The following is a 17,280-nucleotide window of genomic DNA, read 5'->3' as shown; positions in this document are numbered from 1 at the left end:
TTGTAGCCCCAGCTGTCCTGGAACTCGCTATGTAGACCAGGCTGGCCTCGAATGCACAAAGATCCACCTGCCTCTGCCTCCCACGTGCTGGAATTAAAGGCGTGCACCACCACGCCTGGCCAGAAATTCTTTATATACTTACTTTATAATGTTTCTAAGAATCATTCTAAATGTTGTGATGCTGAAATACAATTTTTCATGAATGTTATCTATACCTTAGTTAATGAAGCATTTCTGCTTAAATTATCAGCAGAATTTAGTAGTATAATAAGTCACTACTCAAATATTGAATTACATGTGATATTCAAATGAGGCCATGGATCTTGAAAGGCTGACTAGGGGGTGGAAGACTACTAAGGTGCAGTGACACTTGAGAGTGCTTTGTAAACGTGAGTCAGACATCAAGTTCACATCTCAGCACCTGAATGTTCACTTACTACTGATAGGTGTGAACAGAAGAGAAGAATGCAGAGATTGTTGTAGTGTTTATGTACCAGCCTAAACATGCTTCCTTAACCTAGCGTGCAAGTAACACAAGAAGAATTCTGAAACTCTAAAACTTTGCCCAAGTTGGTATGTGTATGTGTGTGGCACTTTATAGCCAAGAATGCAGACAATTTACCAGATTATCCTAGACACTAGAATCCAGTAATGACCAAGAATAATGATTCGCGTTATCTCTTTCTTAAAAATCAGAGGAAGGTGAGCATCCGTTTTATTCTACTGCATTTTCTAACATCGTAATAAAATTTTCAACATTTCGTAGTTTTAAAAAGAACTCTTCTGGCTAGAGAGGTGACTCTAGCAGTTAAGAGAGCTCACTGCTCTTAACAGGCAACGGGTTCAGATCCCAACACTTACATCAGGCAGCTCACAAATGCCTGTAACCCCAACTCCAAGGGATCTGATGCCTCCTCTGGCCTCCATGGGCACCAGCACACATACATGCACACACATACACACAGATGCACACAAATAAAATAAATCTTAGGAATTCTGTTATTTTTGTAATTGATTCTCAGAGTTGTAGTTTCTGTTTTCCAGATGAAGGTTAAATTATTTGACACCTTTATTCTATGTGGTTAGTGATAACACTAGATAGTGGCACTCTTTAAGACCTGGGTTCTTTTCCTGCCACTGATTACCTTGTTTGATAAAATACAGTGTTGGGAAAATATGGCACACTTTTATTACTTTTTTCTTTTACTATTTAAAAAAAAATTTTGTATGTGTGTTTTGCCATTATGTACATAAGTGTAACCTATGTTATGCAATGTCCACAGTGGTCAGAAGAGGGCACCAGATACCCTGGAACTGGAGTTATAAACTGTTGTAGCCACTATGCAGGTATTGGGAACCGAACCTGGGTCCTCTGTAAGAACAGCCAGTGCTTTTAAACTCTGAGCCATCTCTCTAGCCCGTTTTGTTTTGAGACAGGTTCTTACTGTGTAACCCTGGCTGGCCTGAGACTACTTAGTAGACCAGGCTAGCTTCAAGTTTGCCACAGTCATGCCTCCGCCTCCTAAGTGCTCCTTTGATATCTTTAAAGTGTATTTTAACTTCTGCCAGATACTATCAACTTACTCTCTTTAGCTCATGTTGAGTTTGCCAGAGAGATGTTTTCAGTCTAGCCAAAGACAATCTTTTCAAACATTTTCTACTTTCTGTAATAGATGCAACTTGACACAAATTCCAAATCATTGAACTTTATCCTCAAAAAGTTATGTTAAAAAAAAATACCCTGACAATCCTTTGTTGAGAGCAGTTGTTGCCTCTCTTAATTTATAGAACTGGTTAGAAAAGGCAAATTAAAGTGTTTTGAAATGATAGCATATTATACAGCTAAGGGTTAGATTTTAAACGCAGTGACTTGGTGTGTTTAGAACATGATTTAAAAATTGGAGTGAAAGAGACTGTGACACTCAATTGCTAATGTCTGAGGGAGCTTTATACTATATGTCTCTATAGGACATTTCCTCACATGTCATTGCAAGTGAAAACATGTAAACCTGCCTTACATTCAGCTATGGGCCAGGTATTCATTGCAATTTGGTGATGAGCAGTACATGGACCTCAAACTGGACTGACCCTGAAGATAGACAAACATGGAGTTACATAATGTAGCAAGGGAAATGTTACCTAAAATCACTCTTCTGTTTTTGTTTGACAAGAAATTATCTTTTATCACTCCAAAATTCTTGTTAAGTGATGTTTGGTAAACATGAAAGGCCAGTCTTTATTTCTGTACAGTACCCTTGAGAATCTTAGTCTCATAACCTTCCAACTCCAACTGACCTTGGTCTTCTCATCTCAGAGACAGGAATAGGCAAGAAGAGAAAATTCTGGATATGATGGGGTAGGTTTTTGTTTTGTTTTGTTTTTTTTCTTTAAAACTCCTCAGACTAGAAGAGATATTTGTGAAAATGTGGAGAGTAAAAAGCATATACACTTTGTGCTTCTGCTGTTTGAAGTGTGTAGCCCAGTCAACAAGTTGAGACCAAAGTGAAGCTCCTTCATATTAGAATCTTTGCTGCCAGTGGTGGATAACCTGGTGCTCAGCTAACAGTTACAGTTTACTACATATGGCAGTTGGGAAACTGCCCTGTCTTACTCTCAGATGAAATCATTTCCAAAGTCTAATGAAAGATGCTTTTGAAAGAAAGAATTTTCAAAGGAAGTTTCAAATAACATTCTGCAGATCTTTTGGGGGGGGTCTTTTTTTGAGACAGGGTCTCCCTGTAGCCCCAGCTGGCCTGGAACTCACTATATAGACCAGGCTGGCCTTGAACTCACAGAGATCCACCTGCCTGTGCCTCCCAAGTGCTGGGATTAAAGGCATGCACCACCATGCCCAGCTTGCAGATCTTATATGTGAAAAAGAAAGGCTCTACATGCAGCTTTACATGGTAGAAAGCTCATTACTGGGCTGACATCATGCCTATTTAATTCACTCTCCACACTCAGGTGTTGGAGACCTAACATACCCTAGACAGGAGCTCTGCCTATGAGCTGTGTCCCCATCCCTAGACACTCAAAATAAGTGTTCAGAAAAACAAAAGACATATGTTCTCCCTCATTTGTGGGTCCTAGCACCAAATCCTTATAAGTGAGTATGTATCCTGATATAACTGCAGGAACCAGGAATAAGTATTTTCTTAAAAATATTTTTTAATATAATTTGTGTGTGGGGAGGCACCTTGGTGCTCCTGTAGAAGTCAGAGGACAACTTTCGGGAGTAGTTCTTTTCCACTGGAGGTCAAACTCAGGTTGTCAAGTTTGTGCATCAGCTCTTTTACCCACTGAGCCATCTCACCGGCTCAAGATGAGTACTTTTTAAAGAAACACTTGAATGGCTTTGCCTCTGGCTCACAGATGAAATGGTTGCGCACCGCTGGCAGAAGATAGGCTTGTCCTGGGTAGGGTTGAGGGAGTTAATATGATGGCACTGTGCCCTTGGTGTTGGGCAGTGGTCCTGCCATGAGTGCTGGCTGACCTTGGACAGGCTGTCCATCTGGTTTCTCTAGAATGCAAGCTCCTGTCTCATCTCAGGACTAGTTAGCTTTCTGGTGTGATCACAGCCATATGAAAAAAGTGCTGAGCAGAGGTGGGGTGGTTTCTGTTTTTTTATTTGGCTTAGGAGTTTTAAAAACTGTAACCTTCAAGGTTGAGCTATGGCTCCATTTTTCATGGAAGATTAGCCATGTCAATGTATGTTAAGGTGTGACTCTGATTTCCTTCCTCCACACCCTTTGAAAACCAGACTGTAAGTCTCTCACAGCATCGACAGGTGATTCTGTAAGAAGGAATGTACTCTTTTGGCTGTATGAAGGGGTGGGGAATGCACATCACACAACCAGATGGGGTGAGCAGGTGGGTTAAACGGAGGTGACCTGACCAGGCTGTTCATGACTCATGATTGGGCTTTGTCAGTCTCACATACCAGAGGGCTCAGAGGTTCACTACATGACTTCGTTTCCATCCCCTTTAGAAGGAATGGATAATAATTGAGTTGACCCTGGTTTGTATCTTATTTCAAAACCTCAGTGAGAAGAGCTGTAGAAACAAGGCCGCAAATTGGGATGGGGGAAGTAGAATCCTTCTGGTAGGAAGTGCCGCTTGAAAATGACATTCCACCTGTGGACCTGCAGGTGTGTGTGGTAATTAACATTCAGAAGTAAACTGAGGAAGTTCAACACTGGGTGATGGATAAGGGAGACAGCTTTAGGGTGAAGATTCCTGAGGAAAACATAAGGGACATGGCCCCTGGCTTCCCACTATCTCCTTCCAGCCACCCCAACAGTCTCCCCAGTGTGGCACAAGCCACTTGGGTTTCCTCAGAGCAGACCAGTCATGATTTAATGACACTTTAGGGAAGCAGGAATTGCTTGAAGTTCAGACTGTTGACCTCCGGCTGGTGAAGGCCCTGCTGGGGCAGAAGTGTCTTTGATATTTCTGATAGAGAATCCCTATACAAGAGTAACAATGATAAATATTTTCTGAGGCTGGGATAAATAGGTCATTTATAAAGCAAACACTTTTATTATTTCTCTTAAGTGCTTTTTAAGCCATAAATCAGATTTCTACCTATCTATGACAATTTCGTCTCCTAACTCTTCTTGTATTCAAAGCAAAACCCCAATGGGGTATAAAATAAAGACTTTTATAGCAATATTAAGCCTTGTTGGGGTGTTCAGAGGAATGTTTTACTTTGAAGCTGTAGGTTGTGCTTTTGATCTTTTACTGTAAAGGATGCCTGGCCCCAGACTCTGCATAGAGGGAGGGAGGGAGGGTGGGGAGGAAGGAGAGGGAGAGGGAGAGGGAGAGACGGGGGCGGGGGGAGAATACACTGTGGAAACAGCTTCGTGTTTGGGTGTGTCTAAGTAACAGTATAATCTCTGCCCCATAATGTATGTGTATGGGGATAAAAGCTGAATTTCTGGCACCTCAAAGTCTTTTTCTAGGTTCGTAAAAATTTTCCCATATAATTCTGTAGCTGTCAGGGTACCAAGCATATTTTATTAGCACTTGAGTATGTTTGATATACTTAAATCACTTTCAAATGTTTCTTAACTTTCTATTTAAATATGTAAATTGTACTTTCTGAAGAGAGATCTCATATCTATTAATATTTTTAAGTAGAGAAGAAAAATCCTGGCGGGAAAGGCCCCTTCAGTGACTGGGGTCATTGCAGTGGGGTGGTTCTCCCTGGGCATCAGGTTTTCACCTGTCAGGCTACCAAGTTGATCCCTAAGCTGCCAGATTGTGGTGAGGATTTCATTGGATTGTACTTCATTACCATGTTTTCATTTCGGAGTGGAATGAAATTCAGAGTGAGTCCATGTATACTGTCATCGAATTGTCTCCTAAGATATAATTAACACCAAGTGCTCCAAGGCTGGTTTTCATTTTCGATGCCATGAAAGCAATTATGCAGCAGGTCAGATAGTATTTTACAATGATTACTTCAGAATATGATAAACTGCATAAAGTCCTCAACGGCTCATCTATGAAACGTGGCAGGCAGATGTAGTAGAATTGCATACTTTTTCTACCTTGTGTATCTTCAAAAAAAGATGAGTCACCAGTATGTGGTTATTTATCACATTTTTATCAATACTGCTGGTTTATTTTACCTTTTAAAATTGAGAAATATATAGAAAAATGTTTAAAGTTTATATACGTGTATGTATAATATATATATTTAAAATAGTAGTGATAAAAGACACCTTTGTGTTGACTTTCAAACCTAAGAGCGGTTCACTGAAATCTTTGACTGTCTTTACCTCTTCTGAACACTCCCACCCCAGGCCAGCACCTGGTTTTAATGTACAGTATTTCACTCTGCGGTCAGTGGACTTCTGTGTGCCAGCTTGTATATGTTTTGTTATTGTTAGGAGTTATTTAATGATGCAAAATATACACTATTCTAAGAAATCTGACAACTTCTCAAATTTATATTCAATCTGTCTTAGAGGCATTGCAATTACATTCTCTGGAGAAAAGTAGAACTATCAAAAAAAAAGTTAATGTTAACATTCTGTATATATTGCTACCAAATAATTTCACAGCAAAAACCTTATCTACAAAATCATAATTCCCGTGTCAGATGGAATTGAGTGCAAGTTCCATGAATAAAAGAACCAAAGGTTTCATTGTAGAAATTAGAAGCAGATGCTTCGAAGTCTAGGATTTCCCCTGAGAACAGCACTTTTTGTTGGCGATGTCATCCTAAAAATTCATCTTGGTTGAAAGGAATTTTTGTGCCTCATTGCTAAACCCGATATGACTTTTGAATACAGATGGCTGTGAAAATAAAGTTTCTGTGGTTTAAAATTCATGAATTTTACCATTGCTTTGATTGCCTATCTAGCACCACCATCTCAGCTTTTCACAGGCACCCAATTTTGGTTTTGGTGTCCATTTATTTAGGGGAGGTGAACTTGCTCCTGCCCTTTGATGGGCCTTGTGACCTGACACTTACAGCATCTTTATTCTCACTTGCAAGCACGTACTGGTTGATTTAGCCCCTCTGAGAGATGACAGCCTTCAGATGGAGCTGATAGCAAGGTGTCAGGATCTAGATGACATTGTGTGCTACTCTATCAAACCCATATGAAGCCACCTACCCACTTCCACTTACTTGAGCTTTATAAGTTCTCCTTGAATTATTTAACTAGTCCTGCTGTTTAACAGTACTTAACATTTAAGTTAGCTTAAGCTGGAACATGGAGACTTTTCCAGGAACTATTTTGTTAATAGTATTGGGGAATAATATTCTCACTGTCCATTCAATTTAGAGAAAAGAAGTCCTCCCCCCCCCCTTTTAAATAACCAACTTATAGAAGATACTTTAAAAAGCTGGGATCAATACTTACTACTTACTCTCAGTGGGGAGAGAAAGGATTACATTGGTTGGTTGGGTGACTGGGTTTTTGAAACAGCCTTCACTGTGTGGCCAGGCTAGCCTGGAATTTAGTATGTAGTCCAGGCTGAACTTGGCAAGCCTCCTGCCTCAGCCTCCTGAGTCTTGGGATTACAGGCATGAGCCACCATACCTGGCTTGAAAGGATTTTTAAAGAAACAAAATTTTAATCTTAATTACTAAGGAATTCACTTATTTTTCTGACAAAGAAGTCTAAATATTTAATTTGTTCAGCAAATCCTACTGGGTTTTCATTATTGAACTTGTACTACTCACAGGCACTAGCAACGTAAAGGTGCTGATAAAAACCTGTCCCAGAGAAGATTTGGACCCTCCACAGGGAGCAGAAGAACCAACTACCAGTTGCCTAGAGAGTGGAGGCAGGGCTTCAGTCCTGTACCTTGCATTTTCCAGGGAGCATGAAGGAAGCTGTTGAAGCACTTGGTAGATGGGACAGTCTGCAAGGGAGGATTCTCCAGGCAGAGGAACAGCATGCCCCAAATAAAAGGAGTGTGAGAGGAAGTTGTGGAAAGCGCAGTGAAGTGAATTGCAGTAACCCAAAACGTGAGTTGGAACTGGTCACAATGAGGATGATGCTTTGACACTCCTGCATTCCAGAAAAGTGCTGAAACTTTATTAAAGAGTATGAGCAGGCATGTGATATCCAGGATCAGAGGTTCAATTTAACAAGGTTACCCTGGTAGCATGGGAGGCAGAGAACATGTAAAGTTCCAGGTGAAAACACAGCCAGGATGGTAGGAGAGCAGAAAGTCATCAGAAGGATGGACTGCATGAAAAGGGGTTGTTTCTCCTTCCTAGGATTACTTTAAAATGTTTGTATAGGAGTCAGATCCTTCAAACATTGGCGATCACCTTGTTACTCATTTCCCCCACCCTCTCAGTCTTTGTGTTTGGAAAGATTGCCTGTCAAAGAAAATTAAGTCATTTGTTTTCGTTTTTCCACTCTGGCATGCAAAACTAAATGTGTTCTCAAAGTAAGTACTGCAAATGGTATGAATGCTATTTGACTGAGTGATATTTAAATTTCTCTGGGGATATGACCAGGATAGACATTTGTTTCTGTCAGACTTTTAGAATAGTGAAAAATTGCTTTGACTTCTTTTATGGACTCCAGGAACAAAGCCTTCTAATGGCTGAGTGACAGAATCATACTTATTCCTGTTCAGTTTCAAGAATACATAACATGACCCTGCTTTGGAAGAATTGTTAATCTTTAGGGCAAGAAAAGTGCTATCACCTATCACTTCCCCAAGTTCCCCCACTGTGATCTTGCCCATGGCCATGTCTCTGTACTCAAAGTGAGTGTGGTTGTTACAGAGACTAGTGACCGGGGAAGGGCAGGAAGTGGGAGTCAGAATAGCAATAGAAAGGTGCCAAACCCTTGCCAGAGCTAGAGCAGGTGATTGATTGAGTTAGCGCAGAACAAAATTTGAAGTGTGTGGTACCGTGCCATCCCAACACATCTCAGAAACCTCTCTAAGGAAGAACATGTCTGAAACCACAGAAGCCTCCTTAACCTGATTTTCATCAATCCAGCCTTGGACTTTGCACAAGGCAACAAAACAAGGGACCCTCTGCAGACCTAGGCCTCCTGCTTCCCTACCAGGCCTTCATCTGTGTGGCTTCCTGCTCTTGCATTGCTTCCTTTGCCGCACATCATAAGGCTGCTTCATCTCTCCATGAGATCATAACTACATGCTGTACCCCTTCAGTTCTCAGCCATGTCTTTAATCCCACAGGCATGCTCACCTGCTTACTAATGCTTTACCAAGTACTGCAGTGCTCATATGGCAGTTGGCTTGTGCTCGTTCATTGCTTTAGGTGTCCATTTGATTCTTGCTGGTTCTCTACAAACATGCAGTGACATATGACTGTCATGGGTATCTGTGACTTGAAGGGCATATGTGTAGCAAATGTGTATTATTTAGAGTAATTTTGACATACTACAAATTGCTAGAACATTGCTGTTGTTAGAATTTTACTGTTTTTTTTCCCTGTCTTTACTTAGATGAATAACATTTCATTGAATGCTTTTGTTCAGAAGTATGATATGCTTTGGTCAAATTATTTCCCCAGAAGTGGGATTATTAAGTCAAAATGTGTAGACCTCTTTTTAACTCCTACTGTAGACAAGCTGTATAGGCTCAGTGTTGACCTACCTGGCCATGCCAACCACTGCTCAGGATACTATGTCAATTTCACTTTTTTTTTTTTTTTTTTTTTGTATCACAATGTAAAACTCTTTGCCAGTCTTTCATACACTCTTCTGTCATTGAGAACTAACCTTATCATTGTATTTTGGGGCCAGGACAAGTCCACTCTAAGAACCTAGTTGTAACCCTAAGGTATAGCAAATCTCACTGTTAAATACAAAAGTGAAATAATAACCACCAGCCCAGATCGCTTATACCTGCAGTCCCAGCATGGGGAGGCTGGGAGGATATTACCAAGGTGGTGCATCCACTTGCCTTCCTTTATATGAAACGAGTTATGTTACTTGTTAGTAAATAGTGCATACTGTATACTAAATCCTTCACTTACATGAGTGACCCCTTTAATAATCTTCACAACAGTATCATGTCATAAGTGAAAGAAACAGTCACGAGGAAGCAGAGAGACTTGTTCTGGGGGCACCAGGAGGTCACCATCCACCCGGGGCTTGCACTCCCAGCCTCACCCGTCTCCATGCTTTTGAGCAACACCTTGCTCTGACTGCTGCATTCTCTCTTTCCAGATTTGACCTTTCCATTGAGTCCACAGCTAGCTTGCATTTCCAGAGATGTTCAGAGCCGCTTCCTGTGTTCTAATTTACAGACTACAGCCTCTATGAGGTAGCGTTTAATAATTAGCTTAATGGCTTTCCCCTTACCAACTTTATAAAATAGGCCCTAAATTTGTTATTTTTGCCAGATTACTATGTTTATATTGCTAATTGCTCAATTTCCAAATTATGCATCAGCTGTGTTTTTCAGTTATTTTGTATGCAGCAAAGGGTAGGTTTTTTTCCCCCCTAATAGCTAGGGTAATTTATTAAGAATGGACAATAAAATAAAAGCACATTCAACATTCTGGAGAAACACATACTGGGCCTTAATGATACAGGATTATTCACCCACACACTAATATTCAAGGTGGGGATAATCCTTTCCTGCTGAATGTACTCTTGTGAATTAATTGCCCAGTATGCTTTGTCTATCTCAAATGAGTTAATGCATTAGTCTCACACAGTCCTTGCTGTACATGGTGCTCCTAAAACTAGTACTGTCTGAACAGCACTCAGCCACCTGAAATTTCAGTCACACACCCCCACCTTCTTATGCTTATGGTGAATATTCATTATGAACACTATTCTCCCTTTTCTCTTTAAAATGGAGAGGAGTCTTAAAACAACATTTTAAAAAAGTAACTATGGGTGTTCCTATATAACCAGAGACAGTAAACTTTTGGTGAATGAATCAATCAGGCAACCAGTCAGCTTTTTGCTAGATGGACAGTATTAGGATATATTCAGTTGCAAATGTTAGAATTAGACTAGGAACAAAGGTAATTTATTGGTTCGCTGTAGGGGCATTTCTATGGGTGGTTTCTGGCCTCTGAGACAGGTAAATGCAGCCATTCAAATGATAGTGTCATTCTTTTTGAGCTTCCCTTCTGTGATGGCATCCTTTTCAGGAAAAGCCCTTATCATGGTTTCAAAGATGATTGCCTAGACTTACTCAGTCTCACAAAGCAAAAGGCAGCCCCATCTATTCCAGCATTTGCATAACAAGTTCATGGAGGAATCCCAACTTGACTTGGTTATAAACTCACCCAGATTGAGATCAAGCATTGTGGTTGGAGAAAGGTACCCTGTTTGACCAGCACTGTATCACATCTCTACCCTACCTCACCTCTCTACCCATCCAGTGGGAAGATGGTGCCAAACAGATTAAAGCAGATATCCTCTACCTTCCATCCTTTGGTCAGCCAACACACATTTGAACCCATACACATTGGCTCTTTTTCTATACATAAAATTTCATAGGGCTAATGATCTAATACAGTGTCACTGTGCACGTACAACTAATAATATGCTTTCCCTTCCTAATGTAGACTTTCCAGAATTTAGCCCAGTTGCTGCATCTGGCTGAAACATCTAGATCTCTTTTTGATATAAATTACTATATAAGCATTGTTTTAAGAAAGTTAAGCTTCAAAGCCAGTCCGCAGCCACCAGCAGTACACTTTCAAGAAGTTGAAAATTTTAATTTTTAAGAGTTCAGGCCATATTATTTAATTTGGAATTTAGATACTTGTTTTTAATTTTAAAAATATGTATGTGCTGGGCACAGTGGCGCACACCTTTAATCCTAGCACTCCAGAGGCAGAGGCAGGTGGATCTCTGCTAGATCAAGACCAGCCTGGTCTTGATAGCAAGTTCCAGGCCAACTAGGGCTACATGAAGACCCTGTCTCAAAAGACAAAAAAATAATAATTTTTTAAAAAACATTTAATAAGAGGTGTGCTATTATAAGTAGCTGGATGATAATGAGACTATATGAAAACTTACAGAACATTGTTTCTAAGGTGTATGTCCCAGGGCAGATTTTGACACGATGTCATGGGTTGTCACATCTGGTAGGAGAGAGGCTTCTGGCAATTAGTGGGCAGAGACAGGATGTGGCTGAACATCCGTGCTGCTCAGAACTGCAAAGACCATTTGGTCCAAACTAACAGTAGTGCTGGATTAGTTTGTTTTCTTGTTGCTGTGACAGAATGTGTGACAGGAGGAGCTTGAAGGAAGAAAATTTACTCTGGCTCACAGGAAGGCACAGGCTTCCCTGCAGGGGTGATGTCGGTGGAGTGTCTTTGGTAGCAGGAGCCTGTGGCAGTGCACCTGATGGTGAAGCCAGGAGAACTGAAACAGAACCAGAGGCAGGTTTACCCTTCACAGGCCTGTTCACAGCAAGTCATCTCTGCCAGTTCTGCCTTGCATCCCAAAGGTTCCATAATGTTCCCAAACATCGCCACCAGCTGGGGCACAAGTGTTCAAATGCTTGTGTCCATGAGGCACATTACACATTCAAACCGTGCCAAGTGCTAAGGTTGAGAAAGTCTGCAGTAGGTTCTTCATTGGCCAGTGATCTGTGTAGTAAGCAGACAATGAACAGTTAACCAGTATATTCCTCATTATGTGGCATGGGGACTAAAACACTATACGTATAGCTAGTAGCCCTGCTCTAAGAACCAAGCAGAGACAGGCAAGAAAAGGTAGACTTTCAAGCACCCGAGCTAAGTGTTTGCACAGTGATGATGCTTTGGGACAAGAGACATGGTATTTGCACAGGTTTGCTCTCTGATGCAGTCTTTGAGTGTGGCTTATTCACACAGCCCACCAAAGTTCAGGGAAGAAGGAGCACCTCACCCTCACCCCTTCACCCCCTCACCAGGAAGCATGGCAAAGAAGTGGATGCTTTCTTCACTGCACCACAAGTGCTTAGCAGCAGTGCCTGGCACCCAGCAAGCCTGTAGCAAGCATTAGCCATCATTAGCATGGTTATTTTTACCTGTGCCAAGCAGTGAATGAACCATGGCATTTATCATTCTCTTCCTGGAACATTCTTCCCTGAAATAAACAAGTAGGTGGGTAGGATGGGGTGTAAGGAAGGAATTACATCCCCCTCTTCTTTGCTTAAATGGCCCATTAGGAAGGCATCCCATTGCCTGATATAACACAGCAACCACAGCATGGCTGTAGGGTCAACACATCTCACCTACTCTGGTCTACTGTATGTACCTGGCTCTATTCGAACACGATATCTATTTTGCTTAGTGATGTCCTTAGCCTTGACAATGTTTGAATATAGTAGGTGCTTAATGCACTTATTTTAGATTAATGAATAAATTAATGATCAAAACAGTGGAACTCATTTTACCAAAGACATTTGATAATTGTTTTAAGACTATATATCATACAGTGAAATCAGTATGCTGTTTATTGTAAAATGCTTTTGAACCACAGTAGTATAGCATATAGAATAAATTATATTTGTGTACTTAAAGTTGTCACTCATTATATCTTCCCTTGAGCTGATGTGGTGTGGGAGACAGGCTTGAGCTTAGGGTGAAAGTCTTACTGACAGCCATACAGCAGGCCTGAGGTAGTGGCTGAACCGGGGCCACAAAGAACGCCTTTTGACATTTGCTCCCATTGGCAGATCATGAGACTGATGCCTAGAGCCCGCCACTCCTTAGTCACCACCCTTGAGACCCCAAATTGGAACACTTAGCCTGGGTCACGTGGGTCCCAGGAAACCAGGCCCCATAAGGAAATCGGAACCTCAGTAACCTGGAACCCATTATGCTAATGAGGTGTCTGGCTCACGATGTCATGATAGGATACAGCCCTGCCAAAGATCTGAGTTGTAACTTCTTGATTGGACCCCCACCCCTGTATAAGCTTGTGCCCTTCTACAATAAACTGGATCTGCCATCAACAAAACTGGTCTCCTGTGTCTGAATGTGGCTCCACTGACACAGTCTCCCCACCAGCCCTGGGGTCCGGGACCTGGCAGAAGTAGTGACGATCAGAGGCAGCACCAGGAGTGTGGAAGAGCGGCCTTAGCGCCAAGCAGTGGAAGAGTGACCACAGCTTGCGGCCTCAGTGAGGAGCGAAGAGCAACGCCTGTGTGATTGCAGGTGACGCCCGTGTAATCGCAGGTGGTGCCCGAGCAAGCGGAGGAGTGGTGCCCGGAAACAGCATCCAGCACCAGAAGAGTGGAGGGGCAGCTGGCAGCGGCCGCAACATGGCACTGCCCACCCATGTATGTGCTGTTGGGAATGAGGCAGTATTCCAGGTTCTTGACAGTGTCCTTAACTGAATAGTTATCTCACAGCAGAGGGGAGACTAGCTTTTGTGTTTTGCTTTTCAGCAAATGCGCAGTCAAGTACTCAGTGTGTGACCTAAGCTTTACAAATGTACAACAGTTAAATTAAAAGGTAGGGTTCTCTACAATCCATTTTCCAGAGTAATTTTCATTGTTTTTGTTAGGTAATAAAGTCGCCATACCACCTGCTGATGTGCGCCTGCTTAATCATGTTTGCCCCACATGATCTCATCAAATGATCATATTTTTATATTTTAGGGAGATAATCCCAGATTAAGAATCCTTTTGGGCTTCCATTTTAAACTGTATTATGTAGGTACAAATTCAAGGGGGAAGAAGATTTTTATAGCTTAATACATTTTTTTGTAGGTTGAGAATTAATAAAAATGGCAAGGGTGGGGTCTGACACTGAACACAGTCTTTTGTCATTGACTACTTTGTCCATAGACTGTGGGACAAAGAGTCATCACTCCAAGGTAGAGTCTCCTGGGGCCGAGCTACGGTTCAGCTTAGAACACAAGCCAAGTGGCCCAGCACCTGATTTCTATAGCTCAAAGTGATATAAAGATTAGTCTAGTTTTCCCCAGAGCTGTCCAGTTCAAGATGGAATTTTATACTGGTATGTATTAGAGATGAATTTTTGTTTTGGCTTTGCTTTTTTTTAGTGGAACTTTTTTTAAAATTTATTTTATTATTTTTATTTTATGTGTACCAGTGTATTGCCTGCATGTATGTGAGTGCACCCATGTCGTGTAATGCCCTGGAGGTCAGAAGAGGGCTTCGGATGCCCCTGGAACTGGAGTTAAGGACAGTTCGTAGCTGTTGTGTGGGTGCTGGGAATCGAACCCGGGTCCCCTGCAAGAGCAGTCAGTGTTCTTAATCACTGAGTCATCTCTCCAGCCCCTAGTGGAACTTTTAAATTAGCTTTAATGCTGTCTTGGGTAAAGTGAAACGTTAATCCTTTCTCTTTTTTAGGGCAATCTTGGTTTTTCACCCTCTAAGTGGAAAGTACGATGGCGAAGCAGTGCCACTTCTAAACTTGGCTCTCAGTGTGTTTGCGGCAGGCGCCCTGCTCCAGACTTCGTCTGTACTTTGTACCTGACCATAAAATAAAAATTACACCCAGATGAGAATTTCAGCTTATTTTAATGAAGCTCTTGAAACATCCTAAACCTCAGAAGACTTTTTTCCCTAGCTTAATTTTTAAATTCCAGAAACTGGGTCAGTAGAAATATCATGCTTTAATTGGTTTAATTAGAAGTGGAAAAGTGTAGACCTATCTTAATTTGAAATTAAATAAGAATTATAATGGGATTAATGTCACGGGTTTGATTTAAATAAGATACATTTAATTGTAGGTTATAATTTATATAGGAAAGAGGAGGCCTAAATATTAGACGATACCAATATACAGGAAAAACTTTTGCCGTTGAATCTACTACGGAAAGACATCATTTTAGAACTTCGTTTCTCAAATGATGTGCATAAGAATATTGTCCTCCGGGACTTTAATAGAAATACTTTGGAGAGAAAAGTAGTCTATGCTCAATAAATGTGTGAAGTGCCTATTTAGACTTGGGGCTTGCCTCTTGTGTCTTCTTAGAGCCTTTAATACTTTCTGAATTTTTGAAGGAGGCATAAGTGGGGGCAGCACGTAACAAAAATATTTATCCCTAGACTGCATCTAGGAAAGTGCTCTTAGTATGCACATTTGACCTGTTTACTCTGGGTTTTTTGAGACCAGGTCTGCCATTTAGCCCCAGCTAGCTGGTCTCAGCTGACAGCAGTTGGGCTTCTGATTGCAGTTCTGCTAGGACTACAGGTGTTCAGAACCACACCGGCTTATTCTTTGCTGTGAAACAAGATCTTGCTATTTCTAAGACTAGCCTGGAATGCACTCAGATTATCCTTCCCCAGCCTCCCAAGTGCCGAGATTATGAGCCTGCATCAGCATTCCTGGCTTGTTTCAGGAATGTATACTTTTGAAAATGCTGAGAACATTTTCAGTCCTAGCAATGATGCTAGCCCCCGCACTCTGGTGTTGCTCATTCCCAGGCCAGCCTCTTTTCCCAGCATGTGCTCAGGAGTACAGTGGACTCATGATGCTCTGCTCGGTTCCTCCCTTTAATGAAGTGGAAGTCTCCACATGCACAGCAACAATGCCCGGCAGTTGTCATGAGTAGAAGTGTCACTGGACACTTATTACTAACCCCAGGTGATTCCCACGTAGCCCGCATTGCCCTCTAGTTGGTGCTTTAGGGTGCACTCTCTAGATACGTGACTACATTTGGGGAGCGTTTAGTCTGTGGTCCTGGAACACAGGGCCTGAGCATCCACTCTGGTGAGGAGTATAAGCCCTGGCCTCCAAGGGTGTGCTGGAGCCCAGTGCCCTTCTCCTGTAAGGAAGACAGTGTCCAAATGGATGGTCCCCTTCCTAAGAAGGAAATGCCATATATAAAATTTCTGTCTGTTTTAGTTTTGAATAGTCCCTTGAACGTGGCATTTTAGTCATTTTTAAAAATCCCTAGTTATAGTTACTCCTAATATCATATATGAATATATTTTCTCTTCTGCTGAAAATAAATGAACATTTAATTAACTTTAGGGAGCAAATAAGCCAAGATTCTGCCTAGGAAAAAAAAACTTCATATTCCTGGACTTCTTATATCCTACAAATACAGCTGGATAGGGGTAATGTAGATACTAATGTCACGAGTGACAGCTAGTCTTCTTCCTGAGATTGAATCCTGCTAGCAGCAACACACGAAGCACTACCCCAAAGTAGGAAGCATTCACCAATGCTTTAAATTCTTCTGTAAGGCCTCACCAGTGCCAGGAAACAGAAGTGAAAGATGTGATTGGTGAGCACTGGAGATAAAATTCCCATTGCTTACAAGCAAAACTGTATACATCCAAAGCCTGAGATAAGTCTAAGAAAGTTAAACTTAATGTCTAACAAACTGACAAGATATGAGAGAGGTCTCTACACAAACAACATGGTAAACTCCATAGAGAAATCAGTTACAGTGCCTCCTGTGGCTCCCTTGGATGGTGTAAGAGGTCATGGCTTCCTTTTTAGAACCAGTTGGTGAAGTAAGGGACCAAAACAATTGAGCAGGACTGTGATGTAAGAGCTCAAGAGTTTCATCTGAGTTTGGTAGTAATGGAAGAGAGGCTTTAGTTGATTCTTCTCTTGACACTTTTTCATTCTTGGAGCTATAAGCCATCTCCCTTGTGAGACTGGAGACTTCTCAAAGTCACATTTATGGTGCTTGGTCCATCCTTGACTGTCAAGACTCTCAATGATTCTGTTAATTTATAGCTGAGCATGAAGTATTAATATGGTTGTCAGTGGGCAAAATGCAGAATGCATCTTTGCCTTCTCAGTACTGAGTGTGGCAGCCTTAGCTTGACACATATGTTCCTGTGCTTGCTCCAGGAGCTATCTGCCACTGGCCTCTATTTTGCTCT

The 17,280-nt window shown here is 41.5% G+C and overlaps 1 protein-coding gene across 1 annotated transcript in view; it reads left to right on the top strand.

Annotated features, from left to right (window-relative positions):
* Positions 1–17,280, top strand: part of Frmd6 (FERM domain containing 6) — a 73,735-nt gene that overhangs the window by 16,124 nt on the left and 40,331 nt on the right. The gene's annotated exons all lie outside the window — the stretch shown is intronic.

Source organism: Nannospalax galili, unplaced genomic scaffold, assembly GCF_000622305.1.
Source record: "Nannospalax galili isolate Female #2095 unplaced genomic scaffold, S.galili_v1.0 scaffold253, whole genome shotgun sequence".
In the NCBI taxonomy this organism is placed as follows: Eukaryota; Metazoa; Chordata; class Mammalia; order Rodentia; family Spalacidae; genus Nannospalax; species Nannospalax galili.
The sequence above is the reverse complement of the archived record's forward strand: the minus strand, read 5'-3'. Positions and strand labels throughout refer to the sequence as shown.